This window comes from Peromyscus eremicus, chromosome 17 (genome assembly GCF_949786415.1).
Source record: "Peromyscus eremicus chromosome 17, PerEre_H2_v1, whole genome shotgun sequence".
NCBI classification, from domain to species: domain Eukaryota; kingdom Metazoa; phylum Chordata; class Mammalia; order Rodentia; family Cricetidae; genus Peromyscus; species Peromyscus eremicus.
The window spans coordinates 28,581,159-28,596,210 of record NC_081433.1 but is presented as its reverse complement, the minus strand read 5'-3'; the positions used below and the strand labels follow the sequence as shown (position 1 = coordinate 28,596,210).

Below are 15,052 nucleotides of genomic sequence, written 5' to 3'. Positions count from 1 at the left end.
TGCCTAGATTCATCTCCTCTCCTTCTCTCTCTGCCAGAAGTTACACCTAACCTCTTCCTGCCTAGCTATTGGCCATTTAGCTCTTTATTAAACCAATCAGAAGGTGCCTTGGCAAAGACTCATCTTCACAGTGTACAAAAAGATTATTCAACAACAAGGTCACTATGTTTACTTTTGTCCTTTCTTGGACACTTTTTTTGCCCTGTAGCTAGAGGTTAAAAGGGCTACCTGAGCTGGACAGACAGTCCCAGTTATAGACTAGAAACTGCTATAGTGCAACACCTTAGCCTCCAGTGCCACAAAGAGGGGTCCCAAGAGTTCAAAGGCAGTACATCGACATTTTAACACTGAGTCCTACTCTCTCTCCTGAGACTGAAGTACAGCAACCATCTGTCTCTTGATTCTCTCTCTCTCTCTTTCTCTCTCTCTCTCTCTCTCTCTCTCTCTCTCTCTCTCTCTGACAGCTTATTTATCTTAAATTAGCTATACTCACATGTTATCATCTAATACTAGTCTATCTACTATTGGTACCATTAAATTTGCTGGTTCTTTGTGTAGTCAACCTTCTGGAAATAGTTTGTTCCTTTAGAAATGTAGTCCCACCTTTCTTTGAAATTACAAGCACAGTCTAGTATTGAACTTTTCACTTTTCACACCTCACTTATATATTTATCCATGTCCAGTCATATCACAGTCTCATGTTTTTCATCATTTTTCTTCCTTTTCAACTGAAACATATATTGAATGATTTTTTATGAAATATGTCACAAGTTATACATGCAGGTATATATTTATATACAAACAATAAAATCTATTTCCCTGAACTCAGTGTTCTACACAATAATACAGTGCTATGCATCCCTCCTATGAGCTCTCATGCTACCCTGTTTGTTTCTGCTTCCAGAAGAGAATTATTTTCTCAGGTTTGTCTTGCAAAATAGCTTTTGAAAAATTTGATCTCACACACTGTTACTTATAAACAATCTGTTTTGCAATCTTTCTTCAGTAGGCTGTATGAAATTGCATCATGTCATATACAGTCTTCTGAGAATTGCTTCTATCTCAATATCATATTGGCACTTACACTTGTAACGCATTGCTTTGCCTTGAAGGATGAGATTATGACATGTGAGTGCACATCACAAATTACATTACATATGAATTTCTCTGTTGTTGTGGGGGGAGGTTTTTTTTTCTTTTTTTCTTTTTTCTACCTCATGTTGATTAAGACTGCTATGAAAATCTGATACATGTCTCCTGGCAAACGCTCATATGGGTTTATGTAAGAATGCTGCCTAGGAGTAGAAAAACTGATAGTTTTCAGGATATGAGGATGTCTAAATTAAAAGAAAACGGTGAACTGTTTTTTTCAAAATATTTTACAAATTTACACTCCAACACCAGTTGTTTCCTCGAACCACTTCTTAGACCAATCCACCTATCAATTTATTTTTCTACCTATTTTACTACGTCCTTCAACTTCCCAAATCTCTTGGGAGAATTGCATTGTTAATTTTCTTGCTTTAGGACTCTGCCTGAATACCAGAGCAGGTCTAAATTTTTTTTCAGACAAATCAGCTGTCTTTCTGGCTCCTATAGAGTCGCCCATAACCTTCATCTATGTGGATAGATGCAAATTCATTTTCTTTTCCTTCCACTGTAGATTAGCTGCAGGAAAATCGATGCATTTCTTAATGTACAATTTTACTTCCTCTGATCTTCCTTCTTGGCAATCGCAAAACTTGGATTCTGTGATGGACTGACTCCTGGCCTCACTCCACATGGATTCCATTATAAAACTTGCTGGAGGCTTTAATCCAAGTATGTCCACTCCTAAGCAAATTGTTTGCTGTCCAAAAATGTTTGAGTCATATTTAGTAGTAATTTCTTGCATTTTCAAAATCCATGGACATGCTTAGTGAACATAAAAGTATTAGGAAACTTTGGGTAGTAATCCTAAGAGCAAAGAACTTGTCCCTTATGCATTTTTCTCAGTAATCATCCCTTTAGTTGGTTATCCAATATCAAGTTAACAAGCCTGCAGTTGTATATACATGAATGACACTAAACAGAGTTGGCATGTTGTGTTTATATATTTATGAATTGATAGGTTATGTATGTATTTACTTATATATTTATATATAATAATCAAATGAAAAGAGGCCATGAGTTATAGAGGGAGTAGGGAAGCACAGGATGGGTTGGAGGAAAAAAAGGCAAGGGGGTAAAGATGTAGTTATGTTTTAACTCTTTATGTTGTTGTTGTTAAAAAAGAATCACAAAATTACCTTTAAGATACAAAAATCTTTGCTTTGTATATTTTTATTACCTAAAACAATGAGATCTTTTAGTTCTAAAGAGAAATTTTTATTTTTAAGTGGTCTATTTCAACTACACTGAGCCCAGGGGAATGTGACCCTCATCTGGCTACACGACACAGTCCCCAGTTATACAGAAAAGAAGATTTTTTTTGGTTCTGGTCAACTAACGTTTGGTATTAAACAAAGTCACAAAACACTCTAAAATTATTCTTACTCATGAATGATTTGTTAGGTTTGCCTCAATGGTCAAAGGGGCTTTCAGTAGAGGAAATGTGTGTTCATGTGTGCCTATGTGTGTGTACGCATGCCTGAATGAATGCATGGTGTATGTGCGTGTGTGTGTGTGTGTGTGTGTGTGTGTGTGTGTGTGTGTGTTAAATGGGTACATAAAGAAAATTTTTGGTGTATTAGAAGAGTTTTCTTAAGGCTTTTTGATTGAAGGAAAGTGTGATCATTCTCTTGAGTTCTGAAATCTTCATGTCATCCTTTCATTTATGTTCATTATGAATTTAAAACCATTGGTGAGCCCCATCCTGGCCTTTCAGAATTTCTCTTAGCAATTTATTTATATTTCATGATTTAATCTACTTCAATATCTTCTCCAAATACCTTTCTGTTCCTGTTCATTTTTTATTCTATATGTCAAGTGGCTTCCAACAATGATGGCATATACTATATCAGAGACAGGCATGGCTGTCTTCTGCTTCTCATCAGTACACATTATGAAAGTTTCAACATTTGTCTCACTGCATAATTGCTGCATAGATTGCTTCTTTCTGTTCCCGTTGGATGTCTATATTAAACACCAGAAAGGAAAACTGTTATAGTAGTGTTTAGATACTTTGCCCAATAACATAACTGCATATCCCTAAGAACTTTGGTTGCAACTCAGCAAATAATTGCTTAATAAATAAGAGAGAAACACATTAATCAAGAAATCAATTAGTTTAAAGATAATAATGTATGCATACAACACTTTGCACCATCTAGATTGAATACAAGTGCTCTAACAATGAAATTAATTCCCAATGAAACATCAGGCCAAGCAGGCAGCTTTCTCTGTGTGCACACAAGGTGCTATCCAGAGATTTCCATATACCTAACAAGTCACCATATGTTTAGCACAATCCGTTGTAAAATACAGAAGAATGGTCCCTGCAATGCTATGAGATCTTTGAGTGATTTTTCTATATAACACTGATAGAGATTTTATTATTTGTCATTCATTAGCTTCTTTGTCCAACCAACATATGAATCATACCATTGCCATTATCATTACAAAAGTTCTGGGATATTATGTGTCTTGATTTTTAATTCTCAAAATAGAGAAGATATTTAACAACTGCTTTCCAAAGCAAAGTAAGATAGTGTCAGCATTTTCCTGGTGTTCTAACAAAGGAATATAGCCTGAATTATTTGTAACCCACATGGACTACTAAAATTATGCATCAAGTCTTCAATTATAGCATGTATATTAATTCTTCTTACCAACTGAAATTCAGGAAATTTCCCTTTTCTTCACAGCCTCACCATCACTTGATATCTTTTTGAAGCCAGTGTAACAGATATGATATTATATTTTATTATGCTTTAAATTAGATTTCTCTGAAGATCAGCAATGCAGAACAATTTTGTATACATCTGTTGGCCATCTGTATGTCTCATATGGAGAAATGATTATTCTGGTTCTTTGCCCATTTTCATTTAAAACACTTTATTTTTGTGTAATTTGCTTGATTTCCTTATCTGCGTTGGAAAGCAACTCATTATAAGATATGTAGTTGGCACAGGAGACCACTTCCTAAATATAATACCTGTAGCACAGATACTGAGAGCAAAAATTAATAAATGGGACCTCCTGAAACTGAGAAGCTTCTGTAAAGCAAAGGACACAGTAAATAAGATAAAACGACAGCTTACAGAATGGAAAAAGATTTTCATCAACCCCACATCTGGCAGAGGGCTGATATCCAAAATACATGAAGAACTCAAGAAAATAGATATCAAAATAAAGAACAATCCAATTTAAAAATGGGCTATAGAGCTAAACAGAGAATTCTCAAAGGAAGAATTTCAAATGGCCAAAAGACATTTAAGGAATTGCTTAGCATCCTTATTCATCAGGGAGATGCAAATCAAAATGACTCTGAGATACCATCTTGCACCTGTCAGAATGGATAAGATCAAAAGCACTGCAGACAGCTTATGTTGGAGAAGATGTGGAGCAAGAGGAACACTCTTACACTGTTGGTGGGAGTGCAAACTTGTACAGCCACTTTGGAAATCAGTGTGGCATTTTCTCAGAAAATTGGGAATCAGTCTTCCTCAAGACCCAGCTATACCACTCTTGGGCATATACCCAAGGAATGCTCAATCGTACCACAGGGACAAATGCTCAACTATGTTCATAGCAGCATTGTTCATAATAGCCAGAACCTGGAAACAACCTAGATGTCCCTCAATTAAAGAATGGATTAAGAAAACGTGGTACATATATACAATGGAGTACTACTCAGAAGAGAAAAACAATGACATCATGAGGTTTGCAGGTAAATGGATGGAACTAGAAAATATCATCCTGAGTGAGGTAAGCCAGACTCAGAAGGACAAACATGATATGTACCCACTCATAAGTGGATAATAGACATAAAGCAAAGGATAACCAGACAGCAACCCACAACTCCAGAGAAGCTACCTAACAAGAACGATCCAAAGAGGGATGCATGGACCACCATGGGGAGGGGAAATAGATGATATCTCCATGAGTCAACTGGGGGTGGGAGTGGGCAATGGAGGGTAGAGAATGGGGGATGAGAACACAAGGGAATGGGATGGAATGGGAAAGCAATGAGAGAGATACCATGATGGAGGGAGATATCATGGGGATAGAGAGAAACCCGGTGCTAGGAAAGTTGCAAGAAATCACCAAGGATAACCTCTGCTTGGACTGCTAGCAATAGTGGAGAGGATGCCTGAACTGAACTGGCTTGCCACAGAGATCAGATCAGTGAATACCCTAACTGTCATCACAGAACTTTTCTCCAATGACTGATGGAGGCAGATGCAAAGATCCACAGCCAAACACCAGACAGAATTCCAGGAGTCCAGTAGGAGAGAAAGAGGAGGGTTTCTATGAGCAAGTGCATCAGGATCATGATGGGGAAACCTGCAGAGACGACCAAGCCAAACTAGTGGGAACTCATGAAAGTTGGATCAATGGCTGTGGAGCCTGCATGGGACAAGACTAAGCCCTCTGCACGGTGAAACAATTGTGTAGCTTGATCTGCGTTGGGGGGAGCCTGGCAGTAGAATCAGAATCAATTCCTGGTGTATGAGGGAGCTTTTCGGAGTCCATTACCTATGATGGGACACCTTGTGCAGCCTTGAGGCAGGGGGAAGGGCTTGGACTTGCCTCTACTGGATGTGCCTCCCCATGGAAGACCTTGCCTTTTTGTCGGGGAGAGTAGAGTTAGGTTGGGGGAGGCTGGGGGTGTCAGGAGAAGGGAAGAGGGGGGTCTTTGATTGGAGTGTAAAATGAATGAAAATTTTTTCTTAATAAAAAAGATACGTGGCTTGCAAATGGCTTCTTCCTATTCTGAAGGTTTTTTTTGTAAAATTATTATTACTTCCTAATAATAAAATTTTATTTGTACATTTTGTTTAAATTACCTGTACTTTGGAGGCCATCACCAATAAATGACTGGTCAAAATAGTGTCATAGAGATAATTCTCCATTCTTTACATTTTCAACACTTGTGATAGTAATACTTTATATCATTTGTAATGGTAAGATATACCATTTTGTATCTCATGTTTTACTCTAATACATTTTTAGTTTATTGCATTTATAATGTATGTTAACCATCCAATTACTAACGTCCATGTGTGGACATCTATATTTTCAACTACACTAATTAAAGATACCATCTTTTTCATTAGTTGTACTTAGTACTTGAAAATGTATAGATATATTTCTGTACATTCTATACATATATATTGGCCTGTTCTATTGGCCATTTTATCTATTTTATGCCAGTATCATGTTGTTTCAATTCCTGATGCTTCATGGCATATTCTGAAATCATAGATTATGATATTTTCAACTTTGTTCTTTTTGTTAAAGGTTTCTATTAAGAATTTTCATATTTTGTGATTCTACAAAAGAATTCAGGATTCATTTATCACACACACACACACAAACACATTTGTGAAAAGGAAAAATAACAGGAAAGCACATACACATAGGTATATAATAAAATTACTATGTAATATATAAATATAACATCTAAATATAAAGATGAATATAAATTTGCTTGTGTGAGAATACCCATACTTCAGTGATCTTTGCACCATAATGAACCACAGACAAAACATGGAAGTAACTTGAATGCTTACCAATGTCAAAAATTGTGGGTCAAAGATGGTATAGATATACAATGAAATTATGTGCTACCTTATAAAAGAAGGGAGTCAGTTTGTGAGAAATGAATGAATCTAGGGGATATAAGCTAAGCAGTTTTAGCTAGACACACAGAGAGAAATATCCTATTTATTCTTTTTCTAGAGAATCTAGCAAGTTAAATTCACTGACTAGAGAAAGGAAACAGTTTGCACTAGCTAGCATGAGGGGACATAGATAAAAAATTCTGTTAGATACCTGGGAAAAATATTGATTAGGATGGAAATTATTGCTAATATTAATAAATTATATATTCAAAATTTCTAAAAAGGTAGATTTACAAAATCAGCTTATAGAAATCAATAGCCTTTCTATGCACCAATGGCAAATATATGAAGAAATAAATGAGGGACACATTTCTATTTACAATATCCCCCTGAAAAAATAAATATCTGATAGTTGAGAGACCACTACAATTAAATTTTATCTCTGAAGAAAGGGATTGTGGAAGACAATAATGTGTGAAAAGGCCTCCCATATTCGTGGAATGGTTGAATTAATATTGTAAGAAGACTATTCTACCAAAATCAATCCATAGATTGAATAAACTGAAAATAAAACTGCTATAAAAGTCTTCATAGAAATATAAAAATCACCCTTATATTTATATAAGACCAAAAGAGACCCCAGATAGCCAAAGCAATCATGAGGAAACAGATTAATGCTAACAGGCACACTATTCCACAGTTCAAGATATAATACACAGTTATAGTAATAAAAACAACAGGGTACTGGCACAAAAAGAGACACATAGATAAATAGGACCAAATAGAAGACACAAACGTGAGTGCATACAGCTATAACTATGTGATATTTGACAAGGATGCCAAAGCTGAATGCACTGAATACAAATAGCATCTTCAACAAATCATGCTGGTAGCTCTGCATGTCCATGTGTAGAAGAATGGAATTAGAAACACATCCATTATCCCACACAAAAATTAGTGCAAAATGGATCAAAGACCTAACTCTGAAACCTGAAACTGCAAGAGGAAAATATAGACAGTCACATTATGTGATATAGGTGTAGCAAGGCACTTTTGGAACAAGTACCATTTACTCAGAAATTAAGGCTAAACAAAATTAACAAATGAGACCTCATAAATATAAAAATCCTCTTTACAGAAAAGGAAGCAATCAACTAAACAAAGACAAAGCCCACAGAGTGGGAGAAGGTCTTTGTCAACTATATATTTTAGGATTAATATTAAGAACATACAAAGACTCAAAAACAAAAAGCCAATAAAACAAATGACACGAATTAAAAAATGGACTATGGATATAAACACACACACACACACACACACACACACACACACACACACACATTGCTGAGACATATAAAGAGTGTTCAATTTCCTTACCAATAAGAAATATTGGAGGGGGTTGGGGGAAGAGGAACACTCATTCACTGTCGGTTGGATTTAAACTTGTCTAGCCACTATGGAAACCAATGTACAGAATTCTCAAAAATATAAAAATAGATGTGTCATATGATCTAGCCAAACCACTTCTTGACATAACCCCAAAGTTGATGTCTGACTCTAACAACACTTGCTCAACTGTGTTTACTGCCACTCTAGTCAGAGCAGTGAAGAAATAGAAACAACCTTACTGTCATTCAACTGATGAAAGATAATGAAAATATGATACATAAATGTTATGAAATTCTGTAGATCTGTAATGAAAAATAAAATGTTCAGGAAATCAATGGAATAGAATATATTATAGTGAATGATTAACCCAGAAATACAAATACTGCATGTTTTCTCCCATTTGTGGATCTTAGCTCTCAATCTTTGCATGTAGTGCATATATGATACCAAGAGTGGAATAGGGAAATGGGGGGCATTGTCTGGGGATGTAGAAGGTCAATACAGAGGGAGAAGGAATGGGAGATATAAGGAACACTAATAAAGTAATATGGAAATATAATATTTTATGTTTACTTAAAAATATATAATGTACATGAGTATGTGTATACATGCATAAATAAACTAAGTGAGGTCATGGTACTTGGAGTAATAATGTTTCTACCCCAAATCTATAGACTATCTAACAAAATACCCAAAGAGAGACATGAAAAATCTCATTTTTAGTTGTTATTAGGGGGAGTCCATGAGATCCCCAAAATAACATAGGCTATTCAACTGTAAAACCTCATACAATATCTCCTATCAGATTTTGCTTAACTAGTACTACATCTAGTTAGTAAATTTGCACTTTTCTGTGATACCCACTACTTCTCTAGTTTCCTAGGATCAATATTTATTTTAATATAAGAGTAACTATGAATAGTAATAAGTGTCAAAATGTAAAGGACTTTTTGAGTGTGTGTGTGTGTGTGTGTCTGTGTGTGTGTCTGTGTGTGTGTCTGTGTGTGTGTTTGAAGTGGAGAGAAACTTGAAGATATGGAAAAACTTAGAAGATAACTTGGTTATGATGAACTTAATTTTGAGAAATAGAATCATAAAACACCAAATATAATCAGTTACACATTTAAGAGGATTTTTAAATATGGACACTTTGACAGCATGAGGTGAATTGGGCAAACAATTGATACTTTAATATTTTTAAATGTCACAGCCCATATTCTGGAGTAAGAAACTCTAGAAAACAAATGATTTCTAAGGTTTCTTGTAGCTAGAGTTTTCCTGCCTGGCCCACAGTCAGGACAAATCTCTCTCACCTGCCAGTCCCACAGCCGTCAGACCCAACCAAGTAAACACAGAGACTTATATTGGTTACAAACTGTATGGCCATGGCAGGCTTCTTGCTAACTGTTCTTACAGCTTAAATTAATCCATTTCTATTAATCTATACCTTGCCACGTGGTTCGTGGCTTACCGGCATCTTCACATGCTGTTTCTCATCGTGGAGGCTGGCAGTGTCTCTCTGACTCAGCCTTCCACTTCCCAGCTTTATTCTCCTCCTTGTCCCGCCTACACTTCCTGCCTAGCCAATGGCCAATCAGTGTTTTATTTGTTGACTAATTAGCAACACATTTGCCATACAGAACATCCCACAGCAGTTTCTCTTTGTGATAATTAATCTTCACTGTCAACTTGACAGGATTTAGAATTATCATGGAAATTGATCTCTAAGTGTGTATAGAAAGATGTTTCTCCTTAGCCAGAATCTGGATAGCAAGATCCTGTGGGCTGGAATGTTGGACTCCAAAAGAAAGGAGAAAAACAGCTAAGCTCCAGTATTCATCTTGCTCTACATCTTGAATGAGGGTATTATTTGACCAGCTGTCTCCTGTCACAGCCACCAAGACTTTTCTCATCCCTAGTGGTGAACTGTAAACCCTCCCAATATGAGCCAAAATAAATCCTATCCTCAAGATAATGAGAAAAGTAATACATTCTCCCTCTTATTTCTTTTTGGAAATTAGCACTTCAGCAGTCATAATGAGAACTCATATTGTTTTAGATAAACCATTCTTGCTTATTATACCTAATATTCTAAGAGAATAGCATAATTTTAATTAGCCTTCCTATCAGTGGAGTGTCTAAAATACTTTCAAAGAAATTAGTTTCTTAAGTGCCTTATAATTTTAGTTTAAAGTATCTTGGGTTAATTATGTAATTCTTGGCAAAAGTTCACTCTGCATAATCGATTTTATTTAAAAAATAGATGGCAAAACTGTGAACTTAAGATTTGAGACTCACAAATTAATGTTTCAAAAATATGTCCCTGCTCTTACTGAGCCAAACCTGTTATTCCAAGTTGCAAAGTGAGACATTTCATATAATTAAATTCAGAAGGAATCTCACTTGACTTGTGATAGTTGTCAGCTGAATAAAATATAAAGCTGATTTGATTTCTTTTCATTCAGGTTTTGAGTCTTGTATTATATATCAAATTTTCTTCAAAACTTGTCTGGGCCCCTTTCAGCCTCACCTGAGACACAAAATCAGTCCTATGAGTTGTAAGTCATTAAAATACAAATATTTCTCCTAGAGTGATCTGCAAACTGAAGAAACGTTGAAGCCAAGTGAATTCTTTGAAGAGGTATTAAAAGTGACAGTCAGGAGCAACCTGTGAACATATGCACAAAGAAATAAAGTGAAATCACACAGCAGTATAAAGGCAAACAGCATGTGTTCTCACTTACAAGTAGAGAGAAAAAAATCATGGCATCCACACAGTGCGTGGTTAGGATAAATAGAGAGGAAAGAAAGGGATAGGATGATGTACGCAGGTAGACCAGAAGGAAAGAAGGGAATATTATGGTGTGCACAGGTATAAAAGAGGGGAAAGTCAGGGATAGAACAATGTGTCCAGGTTGAATTGTAGGAAATAGAGGGATAGGATGAGGTGTTCCGGCAGAATGGAGGGAAAAGGTGAGTATAGGATTGTGTGTGCAGGTAGACCCAAAGGAAAGGTAGGAACAGCATGGTGTGCACAGGTATAATAGAGGGAAAGGATGGGATTAAGATGGTGTGTGCAGGTAGAACAGAGAGAAAATATAAGGGTAGCATGGGGTACAGGTAGATGGAGGAGAAAGATGGGATAGGATTGTCTGGGCATCCAGGAAAGTAGCGTAAGTACTTTCAAGTACCAACACTCCAAATTATGGAAGAATAATTATGCCTGATCCAAATTAATTTTGTATCTACAAACAGCTAGGAGAGAGATCATTTTAATGTTTTCCTCACAAAGAAACAATCTATGCTCAAAGTGATGGATATACCAGCTAAGTTGACCTGATCTCACACAATGCATACATGCATTAGAATATCACAACATATCTCATAAACATGTAAAACTATTTTGTTAATTAAAATTACAAAATGTGTTTAATATATTCACTGAAAAAAATATTTTAATGCCATATGTCTATATGAATGTATGTCACGTGTGTGCAGGTGGCACATGAGATCAGAAGAACTGTTGAATGCAAATTGTTGCAGTGACAGACAGTTGTTAGCTGCCCAACATTGGTTCTGGGAACCAAATTCCTATCTTCCACAGAGCAGCAGGTGCTCTTAAACACTGAGCCATCTTTCCAGTCCCTCTTCTAATTAATTTTATACACAAATACAGACATTTTAGTGACTATGCTAAAAACCATCATCTTTTGTTTTCATGAGTGCCTGTTTGTGCGCCATTATTTTTAAGTGCTTGAGATAAAACAATGTATTTTTGCTACAATCTAAGAATATCCCAAAATGTCTTTGCAAATTTGTATCCTCTCAAAAGAATCATCAGAAGTTTCACACTGTCACTGAAATAGATGTCATACACACACACACACACACACACACACACAACCAATAAGAACACAAATCAATAAACTTGTGCAAACAATAACTTGGATAGGAAGAAATGGGATATACTCAAAGCTGCTCTAATACATTATTTACACTTCAGATTCTATAATGCAACATTAAAATAAAAGTATTATTTGCAAAGAATCAGAAAAACATGGTCCACATAAAGGAAAAAGCAAGCCACAGAAACTGCCTGAGAAAGGAACTACATATCATACTTACCAGACACAAATGTGAAAGCAATCAGTGTAAATCTGTTCAAATGAATTTTTAAAAGCATAATTTAAAAGCTATGATAATAATGTTGAATCATACAGTAGATTGTGATTGATAGGTGTGCATAGTTATCATTTTAAATGTAAACTCTGGAGTTGAAAAGTAACTGAAATAAAATGCATTAAGGAAAAAAGAGCATTTGAACTTGCAAGAAAAATGCTAAGGAACATAAGAAAGTTACAAATTAGACACCTCTAAGAACAGAGAGGGAAAAACAGTGGTATAAAATGAACAGATATTCAAGGAAATGTGAGACTGTTATGTATATTTTTATGCACACAATAGGAAAAGTAATGAATAGAAAATGAAGAAAATTATGTACATTAAATAAATAAATAAATAGATAGATAAATAAATAAATAAATAAATAAACAAGCAAATAAATGAACAGTAATGACTGAAACTTCCCAAACTTAAGGAAAAATTATTGAGGGACACTTCCAGAAAGCTTATATGCCAGACCAACCAAATGAGGGCTACATGGTCACAAAGAAGAAAATAAAAATGATAACTCATGACAAGGAGAGAATCTTGAATAAAAAAAACTAGAGAAAAATAACTTTTTACTTATAAATTATCCCATGTAAAATTAACAGCCGACTTATCACCAGAAGTAGACGGTAGGAAACTGTATTCTACATGATCAAGGAAAAATAATGCAACCAACAATGCTCTAAGTCCAAACCAATAAAGAGTAAAGTTTGAAGATTACAATTAAAAATTCTTTACTGGCAGAACATAGTTGACACAGTGTCAGTAATCAGAACACAACAATTCCAGTAACACAAAAAGACAATGAAAATTTCAAAGGGAAATGGGCAAAGCCCATTGTTATCTTGGAGGTTTTATCAACAGCAAAAGGATTTATTGACAGCACACTTTTATTCCACATCCTATTGTGGTAAAGGATGCAAGAGTTTAAGTCCAGTGCTGAAACATTTTAAATTGCTTCAGTTCAGTTATATAGGTTGGCTTTATTGAAATTATATAAGTCAGAAGAGTGGCAGAATATTTTTAAATGCAAAAAGTATTCTAAGTTTTTAATGGAGACATTGTGAGTATTTGAATATAGAGTTATTTCTAGATGGAAAAATACTTCAAAATGCAATACACATTCTTAGAGAAAGTAATTCTTAAAATTGAGTGATAGAAATGTCCATTGGCATAATGGAAAGTAAAATAGAGTGTTGAGCTGTCAGAATCTTTTCCCTTACAGCTGTTAATAGTCCTTCATCTTGGTATAATGTTTCCAGGAGTGCATTTTCAGCTTTCATTGTATTGCTATTGTGAAGCATTTCATATCTTTGCTTTCCTTTGATAGCCAATAACCTCTTCTAGTTACCAGTTCAGTGTCTGGTCTAACAAATAAAAATCATGTTATTCTAGGTCAGATAAAGCCTCCTTATTCACAGATTCAATAAATTCAAATAAAGAAAATAGTACTCTAAAGTTTAAGGACCTTTAATTTCTACTTGGTTTCTGGAATGAATCCCTGATCGCCGCTATTTATCTGTTTGTTTGTTTGGTTGGTTGGTTGGTTGGTTGGTTGGTTGGTTGGTTGGTTGTCTAGGGCAAATGATGTTAGTAATATCCATTTTAAAATCATTTAGGAAACAACTTCTGCAATTTTGATTTCCCATTGTTTGGGAGCTTTATCAGCAGAACAATAAACTGTAATAACAAGGTGGGTGCTGATAGATAGCAAGTCTACAATGCAACAGAAGCTGGTCCTCCAACCTCACAGGGAGTAATGGCCCCTTGTCAGAAGGCGGAGCGTGCACTTCAAGATATTATTATTTTGTTTTGTTTTAGCCTTAAGATTCTCACTTTTTACAGATCAGAGCAGTAGATCTGAAATAAAACTGGGTATGGTAATTGCACCTGTTCTAGTCTATGGAACTAAATTGAAGTTACTCTAAAAGGGTTTTTTTTTGGGGGGGGTGTTCCAAGCTATAGGCAGAATTTCTGCAACATTGTTATCTCAGATGTTGTTTGAAGAACATTACCACAAGCATTCTGTTTCATGACCTAACTACTCTTAAGACTTTATTGAGGGGTAGGGCTGTAGTGTTGGCTCACAGGTTAAGAACACTTGTTGCTCTTGCACAGGACCAACATTCAATTCCCAGCAAGCATATGTTGGCTTACGACCATCTGTAACCCCAGGTCCAGGAGATCCAACAGATGTGTATGTGGTATACATACTTACATGAATGCAAAACAATCATAAAAAAATAAAAATGAATAAATTTGAAAATGAAACTTTACTGAGTTACCCAAAGTATGTTGTTTATAAGGATTGTAGCAGTATTTACCAAATTAGGAAGACTGATAAATGTTTTAAAATATACTTACATTACAAAGAACTACATTTTTAAACATTGTGACTATGTAACATTGTCGCATATTTTGGTAAATAAACTGAACTCTGTCTTTGAGGAAAAACAATTTTCTTTTATTGTTTGCATTAATTTTATGAATATGTAATGTACATTAAAGTATATGAAGAAAATCTTCCTTTACACAACCAGGCTTTTCTCAAATAACCATGTATCTTCTCTGATGCCACACCAAACCTCAGCATATTCTCATTTCTTGAAGGGTGAGTTCTATAAGGAATCAATAAGAATTTCAAATAACTTTTAATTCTCTGATACCTTAAAATGCTTTGATCGCTCCTGCAATGTTGAATTTCACTGATACGTGATGTTGCCATA

General features: G+C 35.3%; 1 non-coding gene across 1 annotated transcript; it reads right to left on the bottom strand.

The window, feature by feature from the left end:
* Nucleotides 1-200: 200 nt before the first annotated feature.
* On the bottom strand, nucleotides 201-332 carry LOC131894794 (small nucleolar RNA SNORA76). The gene has a single exon (XR_009375025.1). It is a non-coding gene; the product is annotated as a small nucleolar RNA SNORA76 (small nucleolar RNA).
* Between the last annotated feature and the right edge of the window lie 14,720 nt (nucleotides 333-15,052).